Below are 16,070 nucleotides of genomic sequence, written 5' to 3'. Positions count from 1 at the left end.
CCGCACGTTATCATCCGTGCATCTTCCTCTGTGCGATGGCTGTCAGATCCACCGTGCCCTGATCTGACGGCTCTCATCTATCCCGATTTTATAACCTCCCGATACTCCTTTTCAACTAATCCCCACCGTTGATCTGTGCGATCCGACAGTGGAGCTTCGTTCCTCCGTTCAAGTCTGCCTCGCCATACTGTCTGTAATAATCCCAAATGCTCTCTGCTGCCAAAGAATCAAGGTGATCAGCTACCCTATACCTGCACAATTAATATCTCAGCAACCGCATTTAACAAGCAGCATGGCCGAGGAAGAAAAGTATAGGAAAGAGCAGTTAAAAGCATTTATCAGGCATGGAATTTCATCCATAATTTACTCCAGCTGCCCGAGAAGGACATCAGAATATCAAAAAGGGCCGATTTTGTCCATTAAAGCAGCAGATCATGGCAGAGGACCATTCCAAAGAGTTAATATGGTTGTTGGCCCATTATTATCCTTCCTCGTATAACACAACAGAGTGTTTTTGTAATCAACTTCTATATATATCTAGAAGACAGAATGTAATAGGTTGATGAATGTTATTTTGATGTAAGGTTCAACTTCTGGAGACTGTAACTACTGTGATACCTGCAACATCTGGTCTTCATTTTTAGCTAATGCAAGCTTCTTTTGCTGTTAATTGCTCACTTTCCACTTCTTCTTTGTTCCAGGTTGTGCCTGCTATGCATTTATTCATGTGTTGTTGATGTTTAGCATTAGAGGGGCTATCATCCCACCTCTATGTTTGAATCTAGCATGTATCATTGAATTTGTATGCAGGTTTCTGTTATTTTAATGCCAGAGAGCTGTCATCCTATATGTGCATTAGAGAATAGATTTACAGACCTTTTAACTGGATGCAGCTGGCCATCACAGGGTCCTGTGCATCTGCTGGTGTGATCAGTATTCTCCATCATCACATTTTTCTTAAACTGTGAGTAATTGGTGGTCTAAAGCCTTGTAGTTTGGGGGTGTTCACCCATGTCTGGGGTTAAGCACAGTAGAGGTGGTTATCTGGCTTGAATATGCAGCATTTCTTTCATTCATCCACCATTTTCCAACATTTTTGTTGAGATTGTAATGTTCCTGAGCATCTCTGAGATACAACCTAGGAGAGTTTCTTGGCGTGATAACAGTAAGAAAGCTCCATAGGACTAGACCCCAAATTATATAGTGTAAAAATCCCATGCATTCCTGTATTGCAGTGCGGGCATTCTAAATTTCACAGACCTGTGGTTTTCTGCATTTACACAAGACCAAAAATCCTTGTAATATTATGACTTTCCAGTGGTAGACTAGGAATTTACCCTTCATTAGTTCCCACATCACACTAGTTGTTTTCCATGGAAGGGCTTACTGACATATTTTTTATTGGAATCATGTGAGAATTTCAAGGATTGAAACAACATAATTCGTATACTCTACATATTTATTATTTGTGAATCCATCTGCAAAATCAAAGTGAACAATTTCGACCCATTTTTTACTGTATGACTCATTGGAAAAATATTTGAAATCCAAGTTGCTTGGCATGGTTCAGTCCCAAATTTTTAACCCTCTGAAAAGGACACATAAGAAGATTCCTACAACTCAACTAGAGTAGAAACCCATAAAAATTCACTCTTTAAATTTAGTTTCAGACATCATCTCTAACATCTTTTAGATGACAATTGTGATGATAATATCACATGTCAAATATCTAATATCACATGTTTTTGGAGACTGAACCTCTGCAGTTGGGGAAAGGGTTTCTGGATACTTGAATCTATGCCATTGGAAAAGTTATTATTCACGGATACTTGAATGTATACCGTTTGAAAAGGGATTGTTCACCAAACCACTCAAGCTAGATATACACAACTAGCTATTTATTTTCTTTAAAATCATCTATATATTCAAGTAAATGAATATTTTTTTCTTCCAAGAGCTGGAAACTACCATCTCTTTAAAAAAACGTCTATGTATTATGTATTCATTTAGACGGATGTTATTTTCTTTCAAAATTTGGAAGCTACCATCTCCATTGGATTGAATGTGTTCAAACTACAAGTTTTTGTTTGTAACTGGGGTGGATGGGTAAGATTATTACTACAACAACTCCATTGTTGGGGTTTAAAGTGTTTTAGATTTGAGGGTGTCATGCTCACAGATTGAACAAGAAACAGAAAAATTGACATGTGGGTCCTCTTTCTTTGCATGTAATGATATTCACGTGGCCCCGATAATAAGAATAATATAGTGAGCCATTGTCTGAATGTTCCATGGATAAAAATATGACTTAGGGATGACAAGTGAAGGAAGTAGTTAACCTTGGGTTGAGGATTGGTTGGTAGTCAATATTTAATTATGACAAGTCCTGATAATTTTTCTTAGATATGAATTGAGCCAATAATGGCACAATCATTTTGCTATACTATTCTCTCTCGCTAGCTAGTATATGGAAATGAATTCTTTGAACGATTCAATGCTAGGTTTAATTGGTGTAGGAGGAAATGGTTCCTTTACTTGAAATTTGGTAGAGATTTCTAAGAATTATAATTTTAAGTTGTTTATTTTGTGGAGTTCCAGTGCTGCAGTAGTTTTTTCGAGAGCCACACAGATCAATGTTCTGACAGGTTGATTTAGGTTTACACACATCCATAGGGAATTGTCCAAATCTCCAGGTTTGTAGCAGCGACACTATTTCAAGCACATGAATAAACTGCATTGGTTCAGGAAAAGGCACTGACTTTATTGCTTCAGGCACAAAATTTCATCTTCCATTGGTGTTTAGGGACACAAATGATAGTCACTTTAGCAGTAAAATAAAGGGAGAATGTATTGGCATCATTGACAAGAATGTATGGTGAGTGAAGGTATCAATTTTTTAATTTTATTTTAATATACTTTTATATAACCCAAAAAAGTCATGTTAAAAGAACAAATTCCTATAAAACATTATGATTTTAGTTGAAGGCTTTGATATTTTAGGAATTTTTAACTTCAACAAATCAAATTGGTAAGCATGGTGACGGAGCATAAGTCCTTAGATGATCTGATCTATCTTTCATATTTTCTTAAAATATGTACTTACTCTTAAATTGTCAAGGCTTGTCTTATTGTGGTTTTTGGGAAGATTCATTTTTTAGATAGATCATTTTAACTATTTGTACCTTTCACCTCCTTTGGATTGCATTTATTTCAACAAAAGACCATGATGCTTGAATTCTGGATATTGAACTGTGTATAAATTTTGTAAAATGTTTGATATTTCAAGAGGACATTACATCCATCATCATGGACAAAAAACCTTCAATTTGCATGTCATTTGCAATAGTGAAGTCTCCTCTGTAACTTAGTTGTATTTTATTTTTTTAGAATAATCACTTATATCTTTGAATATATATTAAATTGTGGTTAGGGTGTAATGATAGAAAAAATGGTACTATAAAAGACAAGAATAATGAAAGTGAATTGTGTTTATGATTGCAGGGAGATATTTTCAACAAAGAGGATACAACGAAGGATTTTTAATTGGCCAAGTAAGTAGTATATTTGGTTATGCATGTTACATTCTGCATTATAGATATTGAATCAAATGTTATATGTCTATTATTGTTATTTTGATGTTTTTATTGTGTATAAAATGTTCTGAATCATTCCTTTATCTATTCCATTTGTATGCCCTTTTTTATTTACATTTGTATCTATCTTTTGTTTCAAGATTTCTTAGGTCATAATTTGTGTTTCATCATCTACAATTCAATATGTTGATTAGCACCATATATAAATTAGAGGTAGTTGCAGACTGCCGAATATTATCTATCTTTAGACTACTTATTCCGATGGTTGAGTTGTTGATGACGAGTTCTTTGTTCTTGCTTTTGTGTGCTATCCTTCAATTTATTGCACCAGAACCCTTACGAGTAGTAAATTCTTTAATCTAATTAGAATCTTTTCTTTGTCATGGTGTATATTTGATGTCATGATACATTTTGTTGGATTGAAGGTTTTTGGTTAAAGTGTAGCAATTCCATAAAGTTATTATAAGAACAATCTAGTTGGCACTTCAAATCTATATTAGACTATATGCCCAAACATGGTTGCAAAAAGGTAATTCTAAACCTTGCAACTGTTAATGATATTTATAAATATGTATTATATAGAATTGTGACAAGTAGAGACATTATAATAGAGTTATGAAATGATATCAGCATAGTGCTCCTTAAGTTTATTTTGCATAGACCTACCAGTTTATGCAATGTAAATCTTTTCAAAAGAACATGTTATAGCTTGGATGCATTTATGCATTTTAGGATTGATTGGGCCTTTTATATAGTCTAACTTGCCTGGTATGGTATTTGTGGGGAAGATGGTGTCCTTTGCACTACCCTTTTTCATATTTTATGTTATTTTATGTCACTCCCTTGATGTAAGGAAATGTTATTTTTGATATTACATTCTCTTCTTCCTGCATTTTTTGGGGATCATCCTTGCCTTTAGGAGAGTTTTTTTATATTATCTCTCACTTTAACCATTTATTTTGAATACCTTTGCCAAGTGTTGTAGTTATTGACTTGTGCTCATCTTCAAAGATCTTAGTGGCTCATTACTAGAGCGTTGATTGTAGCTTGTTTTTGCACTGGATAATGAGGAGAATCTACATGCAAGTATCTAGTGGTATGGGTTTTATTTTGGTAAAATTGATAGGATAAGCCAATAACGATCCATCTTCATTATTTTTTATGAGAATGTAAGCGAAGGGAATTCTCCTATTATTTTCCACATCCATCATGAATCTAATGCTTTCATTTTGGTTGTTGAGATGATTGAGAAATTCATTCACGATTTTCATTCAATAAGAGCATTCGATAGTCAGACATATATGAATTGGTCCCTTTGATCTGGTTTTAGTGGTGATCCAGGTGGCTCCAGAGAGAGATGCAAGACAAAGAGGGCTTAAAAATCAAACTGTTTGGATTATGCTCAACCTAGGACCAGACCGTACATCCCATCATCTTGATCACAAAGGTGCGAACAGTTCGTCAAACCGAGCTCGTATGCGAAAGATAGAGCTCTTCAAAGTTTGACATGACAGGTGAAAAGAGGGGCCCACAGTGTGCCACATGGCATCCCAATAAGCACATGGGATCCACATGGCAGCCCATCAAGCATTGACACTTGGCATTCTTTCATTTGTCTCCTAAACCTGCATAAGAGAAAAATATGGAAAATGGTTATTCATTTTAATATTAAAATAATTATATAAAACAATAAAACAATAAAATATATGGTTTCAGGATTAGCGGCCATAACCTCCGCCGAACCCTTTAAACAATCAAATTGCAACAATAATATATTTGGGATCAGTGGCCATAACCTCCACCGAACCCTCCAAAACCATTGCATGGTATTATATAACCATATATGCCATATATATATATATATATATATATATATATATATAGATATATATGTTGTTGCATTATTAGGGGCGGGCACGGGCCACCGACGGTGGACCCGGCCCACATCCCATCGCCCCGACCCGATATACATGCGATAACAAATTACCGATATACATATCAGTGAAACCCTAATAAAAGCGTTGATTGTAACACGCCGATGGAAGCACCATATATAGTGCCGACCGCCGATATAGATATCAATGAAACCCATTATATCGCACCGACATTTTATATCGCCGATTTTATATTGTTGATTTATGCGATGACAGTCCGCCAATTTTAAAGGTCGATCACCGATATTTAGTGCGTCGATTAAGGTGTTAATGCGGGTTTGGAGGGGCGGGCCGCCCAATGTTGATCCGACCCCCATTAATACATCATTGCAGTTTTATAAAACATATATATAGAGGGGCGGAATTTGATCCCCCGACCTCTCCTCAACCGTTTGCCTCTTTTACCAATGCGCCAACCACTTTCCCTTGGTAAATCCACCGAAGGAATTTTATTTAAATAGGAGTTTTTACTTCTGCATGGAGTTCGAGGAGGCAGAATGCGGGCACGGATTTCAAGGCAGTGAGTTAATTAATATTTTAATGCAGGAACCATGAATTTTGTAGGAGGGCAAAATTTTCACTTTGTCAGAATTTGACAAATTTTATATGGATTTTACACCTCTCGTCGCCACGAACACAATGGTGTTGTTTGTTTCTCCATCAGAGGTCTGCATTTTCAGTCATTTCCAGAATGCATGTGGAACCATGATTTCAGCGAAAACAGGGAGCGGAACCATGAGCCATGAAATTTTCCCAAGGAGGTAAAATTTTGACATTTCAGAATATAGTCAAGTTTATACTTGTTTTTCATGGTTTTCCACAGGGATCGCAATGGCGAGATCAGATTTGCCATTTGAGAAGGCAATTTTTCAGTCCATTCATGGAGCAGAATCTTTGAGGAATCCCGAGTGAATCTAAAAGATTCCTTGATCCCAGAATTCTCAACTTCTCAGAATTCAGAATTGGGACAGTCAATTCAGCACTACTCAACGCCACAAATCTGATGGTGTCTTTAGATTTCTTATTCTCTCCTTTCTTCTTCTAGACACTTTACTAAGTGCCAGTGCAGATGTCCACAGTTATGGGCGAGCAGTCACCTTCATATGATCGATGACTTGAGATCGATGGTCTGAGCAGCTTCAGCGGTGTGACATCCACTTCCTCAGATGGCCCTTGGTTGTGAGGTATATGCAATGTTTATTTACTTCTTCTTTCTGCATTATGTTGCACAGATCCTTGATTGATGTTGATGCAGGATCTTGTTTAGTACATGTTGTCATGATTCCTTGCTTGATTTGATGCAGAATCTTCTATGTGATCTACTTGTTGTCATAACTCGTCATGTTATGCTTTGAGATCCCTTGTTGTATGTTGTTGGGATACTCTTGTTGTCATCGTGCATGTGTTTTCTTTTGACATCCCTTTTGTGCCATGTTGGCGGGATGCTCAACATGCATGTTTTTGCGTCATACTGATAGGAGTTTGATTAAGAGTTCTAATTGTGGAACATCTCTTCAAGCCACTCCTGCATGAGGGAATTTTTCCTTGTATGATCGAGACATCATCTTTGTGTACATCATCACTATTGATAGCACTTAATGCAGCGGCCTACACCATCTTGACACCGGGGCCCAGAGATGTAGTCCCTCATGGACGAACTCCGTTATCAATGCTTATGTTTTCATGTGTTGATGATTTTCATGTTCCTCTTCTTTACAACGTGCAAATGTATTCATTAATGTTCTTTTAAAATGCAATTTAACACATCACGAAAGTAAAAGGTCTTGGAAGGGTCCTTCGTCACACCTGGACCTGGATCAAGTCGTATCAGAGCAGTCTTTGCGTTGATGTGAATTGCAGTGTGAACAATGGAATGTGCAATGACAGAGGATGAAAGAGCGATGTACGAGACCATGCTTGACATTTCCAAGAAAGTGGAAGTTGTATATGAAACTCTACAGAAAGAGACAGAGGAAAAGGAGCGATTGCAGCTTCAGTTGCAAGCCACAGAGAAGGCCATGGAGGAACTGAAGCAAAACAAGCGTAATCTTCAAACAGAGAATGATGACTTGAGGATGTGCCTACATGAAGAGAAAGAGGAGAAACAAAGTTTGCTACAATAGCTGCAAGCAAAGGACGAGTCCTTGGAAAAGTTGTAGCGTGACCCATATGAGGTAAAAAGTAGTTCTCCATCTTCATGTACATTTCCTGATAGTGATTTCATTGTTTTTAAAAATCACACCACAAGAATTGGCTCCAACCTGTTAAAGATAATGGGGTATGAAGGAAAAGGATTGGGTGTTAATGTCCAAGGCATTTTCAATCCCATCAAAGTAGAGGAATTACCGTGTCGAGCAGGACTTGGGTATGTTAGGAAAGAAGTTGGGGAATGCGCTGAGACAGCGAGCGAACCACCAACAACGGATGATGAGAAACCCTTATCAGATCTTTCCAAATCGAAAGAGGAGGTAAAAGATGTTCATTTCATTTCGATTTCATCTTCTTATAGTATGATGTCTATTGGAGATTTGGAGATCCCAATTACAGGGACAAACATGAGGCTCCTTACAAAGACAAGGCATGAGGAGAAAGAACTTGGTGCTAATAACCAAGGGATAACTCAACCTTTGGAAGTTGTGCATGAACATCGATTTGCAGGCTCGAGATACACTAAAGGAGAGTGCTCGAAGGTGTGAGAGTCATCTGAGACATCGATGAAATCGTTGAGGAAAGAGAATGATGGGAAAACATCCCCATCATCCCATGGCAGTTTCCATTGTATGGAGAGAGCTGAGGCAAGCTCTCATCGCCATGCTGACATTAGAAATAGAAAAGGAAGGTATAACCATTTTTTATCTTCAAATGTTCATTTTGATTATGATCATATTGTTAATAATGAACGAAGATCCAGGCATCGAAAAACATGTACCTTTTGTGGTTTACCTAACCATACCTTTTCTAAGTGTTGGAAAAGAAGGGCAGCACTCATGAGGCGTGAAAGACCCTGTCAATGGCATGAAAAGAAACAGGTTAAGCAGATATGGAGGAAGAAAGCCTACTGTAATCATTGCGATAGAAATGGCCATCAAAGAACCACTTGTTGGAGGCTCCATCCAGAGCAGCGCCTTAAAGACAAAGAGTTGGTGTGTGAACCAGGAAGAGCAGTTGTTCGACAAGAAAAACTGCCACAAGGAGGTGACCCATTCACATTGATAAGTGAAAAATGGTTTCTAGACATGTTTTCATTTCATGGTCATTATTTTGTAAATCATTTGTTGCATTTTAAAGTGTAAAAGTGATGATGTGTTTTCCATCACTTGATCAGCAACAATGATGTATGGTCATGTTTGATTCATATTTGGAGTCGTATGTTACACTCTTAAAGTGATGTTATGTTTCCATCACTTGTCAAAACAATAGTGTTTGGCCTTATGTATGTAAATCATATGTTGCAGTGATGATTTGTTTTCCATCACTTTTTGAAGCAACAATGATATGTGGCCTTGTTGTCATAGCTAGAGTATTATGTCCATCTTGTTGTAAACTTGACCACCAAGTATGTGTTATAAACTTGTGGCAAGTATGGGATGTTGGGTCATTAGTTGGTCATGTCATTCAAAGCATGTAATTTGCAAAACAATGTACTACAGGTTGCAGAAGTAGTAGGTGTCAGCTCGTCACTTAAGGCTCCGAAGAAAAAAGGTGAAGGAGATGGAAGCAAGACCTTTTCAGGACACTCATGATGCTGACAGGGTACAAAGAAAGTTGCAGATTATTTTTTCATGCTTTTGGAGGACCAAAAGCTCCTCAGTGGGGAGGATTGATCCAGGTGGCTCCAGAGAGAGACACAAGACAAAGAGGGCTCAAAAATCAAAGTGTTTGGATTATGCTTGACCTAGGACCAGATCGTAGATCTCGTCGTCCTGATCGCGGAGGTGTGAACGGTTCGTCAAACTGAGTTCGTATGCGAAAGATAGAGCTCTTCAAAGTTTGACATGACAGGGGAAAAGAGGGGCCCATAGTGTGCCACATGGCATCCCAATAAGCACGCGGGACCCACATGGCAGCCCATCAAGCATTGACACTTGGTGTTCTTTCATTGTCTCCTAAACCTGCATAAGAGACAAAAATATGGAAAATGGTTATTGATTTTAATATTAAAATAACTATATAAAACAATAAAAAAACAATAAAACAATAAAACATATGGTTTCGGAATCGGCAGCCACAACCCCCGCCAAACCCTTTAAACAATCAAATTGCAACAATAATATATTTGGGATTGGCGGCCATAACCTTCACCGAACCCTCCAAAACCGCTGCATGTTATGTTATGACCATATATATATATATATATATATATATATATATATATATATATATATAGATAGATATATATATATATATATATATATATATATATATATATATATATATATATATATATATTGTTTCATTATTTGGGGCGGACTATATATATATATATATATATATATATATAGATATATATATATTGTTTCATTATTTGGGGCGGACACGGGCCACCGGTGGTGGACCTGTCCCACACCCTATCGCCCCGACCCAATATACATGCGATAACAAATCGCTGATATACATATCGGCGAAACCCTGATAAAAGCGTCGATTGTAATGCGCCGATGGCAGCACCATATATAGCGCCGACCGCTGATATAGATATCGGTGAAACCCATTATATCACGCCGACATTTTATATCACTGATTTATGCGATGACAGTCCGCCGATACATTGCCATCGCCGATTTTAAAGGTCGATCGTCGATATTTAATGTGTCGATTAAGGTGTTAATGTGGGGTTTAAGGGGTGGGCTGCCCAATGCAAAATCGACCCCCGTTAATACATCATTGCGGTTTTATAAAACATATATGTAGAGGGGCGGATTTGATCCCCCAACCTTTCCTCAACCGTTTGCCTCTTTTACCAATGCGCCAACCACTTTCCCTTGGTAAATCTGCTAAAGGAATTTTATTTAAACAGAATTTTTTTACTTCTGCATGGAGTTCGAGGAGGAAGAATGTGGGCATGGATTTCGAGGTAGTGAGTTAATTAATATTTTAATGCAGGAACCATGAATTTTGTAGGAGGGCACAATTTTCACTTTGTCAGAATTTGACAAATTTGATATGGATTTTACACCTCTCGTCGCCACAAACAAAATGGTGTTGTTCATTTCTCCATTAGAGGTCTACATTTTTTGGTCATTTCTAGAATGCACGTGGAACCATGATTTCAGCGGAAACAGGGAGCGGAACCATGAGCCATGAAATTTTCCCAAGGAGGTAAAATTTTGACATTTCAGAATATAATCAAGTTTATAGTTGTTTTTCATGGTTTTCCACAGGGATCACAATGGTGAGATCAGATTCGCCATCTAAGTTGCAGATTTTCAGTCCATCCATGCAACAAAATCTTTGAGCCCAGAATTCTCAACTTCTCAGAATTCTGATTTTGGACAGTCGATTCAGCACTACTCGACGCTGCAAATCTTACGGTGTCTTTTGATTTCTTATTCTCTCATTTCTTCTTCTACTCACTTTTCTAAGTGCCAGTGCAGATGTCCACAGTGATGGGTGAGCAGTCAACTTCATACGATTGATGCCTTGAGATTGATGGTCTGAGCAGCTTCAGCAATGTGACATCCACTTCTTCAGATGGCCCTTGGTTGGGAGGTATATGCAGTGTTTATGTACTTCTTCTTTTTTCATTATGTTGCACAGATCCTTGATTGATGTTGATGCAGGATCTTGTTTATTACATGTTGTCATGATTCCCTGCTTGATTTGATGTGGAATCTTCTATGTGATGTACTTGTTGTCATAACTCATCAGGTTATGCTTTGAGATCCCTTGTTGTATGTTGCTGGGATACTCTTGTTGTCGTTGTGCATGTGTTTTCTTTTGACATCCCTTTTGTGCCATGTTGGCAGGATGCTCACCATGCATGTTTTTGCGTCATACTGATAGGATTTTGATTGAGAGTTCTAATTGTGGAACATCTCTTAGAGCCACTCCTGCGTGAGGGAATTTTTTCTTGTATGATCGAGACATCATCTCTGTGTACATCATCACTATTGACAACACTTAATGAAGTGGCCTACACCATCTTGACATTGGGGCCCAGAGACGTAGTCCCTCCTGGATGAATTCCATTATCAATGCTTATGTTTTCATGTGTTGGTGATTTTCATGTTCCTCTTCTTTACAACATGCAGATGTATTCATTAATGTTCTTTTAAAATGCAATTTAACACATCACGAAAGTAAAAGGTCTTGGAAGAGTCCTTTGTCACACCCGGACTTGGATCAAGTGGAATGGATCCTAATAACTTCTTTTCAAAGTACTTGATGTACATATTAGTGTACATTGATGAAAATGGTGATTGCATGGTTATTTCTTCATTCTATTCATATCGGATTCCTTGAAGGTTGAAGTATGTGGATTTCAAATATCCTTGATTTTCCTAATTTCTTTTTTAGCTTTGTTTTTTAGTAGATACTTTCTTATCTTGTAAGAATTGGATCAAATTTAGAAACAATTCTGAAATAACTAATAAACTTGTGCAACCAAAAATTGCAGTGGATCATACAATTTGTTATCCTGGTGGTTATTTGTGGTGCCAACGCAAGCTACTTCATGAGTTCAAATGATAGTAGAGTTATCAAGGCATTATTTGAGGTATTTTAGTAGATGAAATCATCATTGTGATATTCTATCTGATTTATTACAAGTACATAAATCAGTTCCCAAATATTTTTCAAAATGGGCATTATAAAACCAATTTGACTTGAGAATTTCTTTCAAAAATTTACATTGTTTCACATAGATCTAAATAAGTCATCCATTTGGTTAAAATGACGCCATTTTTTATGATTCATGCTTCACTATGATTACAGATATGAAATATGCAATGGTATGGATTTTCAAAATACTTGTGTTTCATAGCATACCAACACAAAAATTCCCTATTTTAAGCAAATTTGTCATATGTTTTGATTGTGTGAAAGTTGCATGTTTAATTTGATGTAGAATCTCAAAATATATTTTGTTATTTTTTCTAATTAAGATGTGTATCATCTTGATGCTTCCAATTCCTCCCTAGTGGCATAATAAATGGGTCAATAGAGAAAAAAATGAAAATTATAAGGAAGGATAACATATTTGTTTAGTGTTGCTCTGAGATCAATATATAAAATGTTTTCATTGAAGCTGATGCAAGTGAGTAAGATAGTTGGGGATTATTGTGATCCATTTTAGTATGCATACAAGGATATGTGTATAGGTGTTGTATGCTGCTCATTTATGGGTGATTGTGATCCATTTTAGTATGCCCATTGCATACAAGGATATGGGTATCAATGTGGTATGTTTCTCAGTTATGACACTACTAGATGTTAATTTCATAAATTATTTTTAGTAATTTAACTTGAAGTGTAATCATGTTTTACTCAAATATGTTTATCAAATGGTTTTTTCATCATCAACTACAATTTATGGACAACCCAAGTTGATTCCTTGTGTAGAATACTTCCAACATTCTGCAATAAATCCCTATGGATGAACTAAGGTATGTTGTTCAACTTGATGTTTGCACCAATAGTTATATCTCCATATTGTACTTTTTATTTGTTGAGTGCCATTGTTATTTCAATAACTATTACTATTTTCTGAGTAGATTCTTACATCTTTTTCGCTTAAAATAATTTTGTTATTAGTGGTTAGATGGACCATGTAGCTAGAGAAATTAATGCCTTTTCCATCTGTTTCTTCAAATCTTCCTTGAAGATATAGCCCATGATATTTATAAGGTAGATCCAGAGTGGAGAATGTTTTATTGAGATACTTCAACCTAGTTGGAGCTCACCCAAGTAGCTAGATTGGTGAAGATCCAAAGGGAATTCCAAATAACCTCATGCCTTTCATCCAACAAGTGGTTGTGGGTAGGAAACCAATGTTGAACATATATGGTAATGATTACCCAACAAAGGATGGAACAATGGTAGGATAGAATACTATCTTCAATATCTGATGCTTTTATAATTTTTTATAGTGATGTTAGTTTTTTTATAGATAAGATACAAATTTGTGGTTTTGAATCTACACACATGAACTTACTAGCAGTATAATATCTTTCCCAAAATGTCATATTAGTATGCGTAAGAGTCAGTCTTTTAGGATAATTTATGAGAATATTATAGATTAGAAAATATTGATTTTGAACGGCAATACTTGCTACTTATTGAACATTGATACTTGGAGAACTTTAAGACACCATTTTATAGGTCATAGATCATTGAACCTATTGCTTTTGAAGTTTGCATGTATGTTTCTGATTCTTGTCAACTCTCTTTATTATGCTACTTTAACTCTTCACTCATTTATTTGTTTATGCATTTTATATTTTCTATTTGCAACTATTTATTTTCTTTCTGCTGTACTTGCAATGGTATTAGGTTCAAGACTAACTCATGTGGTAGACTTGGCTGATGGTCATCTACGCTCCATAAGATATTTAATGCAAGTGACATAGGTAAATTTCCCCTGAGTTGCATGAATGATATTTTTTCCATAAATTTAGATCCCCTGATAAAGAGATCTCAAAACTATTTTAAGTGACAATGTATCTTTTCTATGTCGGAAAAAAGGCTTTTATAGCTTTTGTGTATTGATTCCTTCATTTTTTTAATATAGTCCTTAAATTTAGTTGTCTGATATGAAGAATTCATTGATATTTTGACATTTCAATATGTTAAGGGTCTTAGCTTAAGAAGACATTATGCCTACATTTCACATTTTCAGTAAATATATGCCCTTTTCGGCTACAAGTACATATTAGTATTGTCAATGATCAGTTAATATATGGGAAAATTTAAATAGCTTTTTTCATTATTGGATGTGAATTTTTTAGGTGTTCTTTTCTATGTTGACGTTTTATTTTCTTTGTTTATGCAGGTCATCTGGTGACATAGTGGTTACTATCGCCCAATTGAATAAAACTAGTTTAAGTTTCCCAAGTAAATTATATATGTTATTTCCATAAATTTAGATCAAAGGATAAGGAGATATAAAAATTGTTTTAAGTGGCAATGTATATTTTCTATGCTAGAAAAAATGCTTGTATAGTTTTTGTGTATTGATTCCTTCATTTTTAAAATATAGTCCTTAATTTTAGTTGTATGATATGAAGAATTCATTAATATTTTGACATTTCAATATGTCAAGTTGATTTGAACTTAAACAATAATGAAATAAATTATAGATATAATTATAAATACAAAGATGCAATAGAAAACACTACATTTCATTAACAAAAAAAATATTGAACTATGCTTACAAACAAAATGGAAAAAAGATAGCTCGGGCAATGGTCGCTTATCTCTAAGAAGAGATGTGACGGTTACATGCCTTTGAAATATGTTACAATGAGGCTCAAGGACCTATTTATTATTGAAAAGCATGAGAAAACCCTAAACAACCAAAACCCTAACCCCAAGAGATGTAACACAAAGAGTTTGTGGGCCCTGTTGGGGTTAGTTTGGTAGCCAAGTTCCCAGGGTCGTAACTTGGTCATATTATCTCCATTTGGCACATAAGATAAATTATTGGAAAGGTCTCTTTGAGTACTATAGGTTTCATCACAGGCTAAAAAAAACACCGTTTAGGGGGTCAAAACTACTCCGAAATTTTAGGACACGAAGAACTGCTATAAATAGTAAATGTTGAAATAAACAAGGAAACATATGAAATTGACTGGAGGGTCTAGGTGGAATAGGCGAGTGGCCGCCAATATCCACCTGTATCATTCCTACCCCCTTAGGAAGTAATGGTCCCCATTGCATGCAGAGCCTCCATGAGGTGAGGAATTTTTTGTTGAACCTGGTCCCTGGTAAACCACTTGCCCGGGTGAAGGAGTTGGCCTGATTTGACAACTCGATATAAATGTATCTTCTGTTGGCGAGTGTTATTAATATGTGTATCCATGATCTGATTAATTGTGGCATATTCCATGTAGTTTGGGTTGAGCTTTGTTGATGTGAGTTGTTCTATAATGTTGGATGTGTCCAACAATGGTGGAAAGTATGGCTGAAGGTGGTCTACATTAAACATTGGGTGTAGACCAAGGAACTGTGGGATGCTGAGCTTGAAGGCATTGTTACAGAAAACCTTGGGGATGGCGTATGGCCCATATTAGAGAGGTAAAATCTTGTGGTGGGGTCTAGTGAGGCTCTCCTTCTACAAATGTAGCCAAACTTTGTCGCCCACGTGGAACATGTGTGGAACTCAATGCTGATCATGGTGCTGCTTGTACTTAGCATTGGATCTATCCAATATATCATGGACCTGTTGACCGATGTGTTAAATGTGCTCAATGAAGTTGTTAGCCCTTTTAGCTTCGGACTGGACATGAGTCGAATCTGCTTGAGTCACTGCAAATGGTATTGCCACATCAATGGGACATAATGGTTGAAATCTCAACCCTACCTGAAAGGGGTTATGACCTGTTGA

General features: G+C 36.4%; 1 pseudogene; it reads left to right on the top strand.

The window, feature by feature from the left end:
• The first annotated feature begins 292 nt into the window (after nt 1-292).
• On the top strand, nt 293-14,094 carry LOC149266489 (UDP-glucose 4-epimerase-like; annotated as a pseudogene).
• Nucleotides 14,095-16,070: the final 1,976 nt, after the last annotated feature.

Source organism: Pinus tabuliformis, chromosome 6, assembly GCF_031772625.1.
Source record: "Pinus tabuliformis cultivar Carrire ecotype Pingquan chromosome 6, CPIR1, whole genome shotgun sequence".
In the NCBI taxonomy this organism is placed as follows: Eukaryota; Viridiplantae; Streptophyta; class Pinopsida; order Pinales; family Pinaceae; genus Pinus; species Pinus tabuliformis.
Note: the sequence above shows the minus strand (reverse complement) of the source record. Positions and strands in the feature narration are given on the sequence as shown.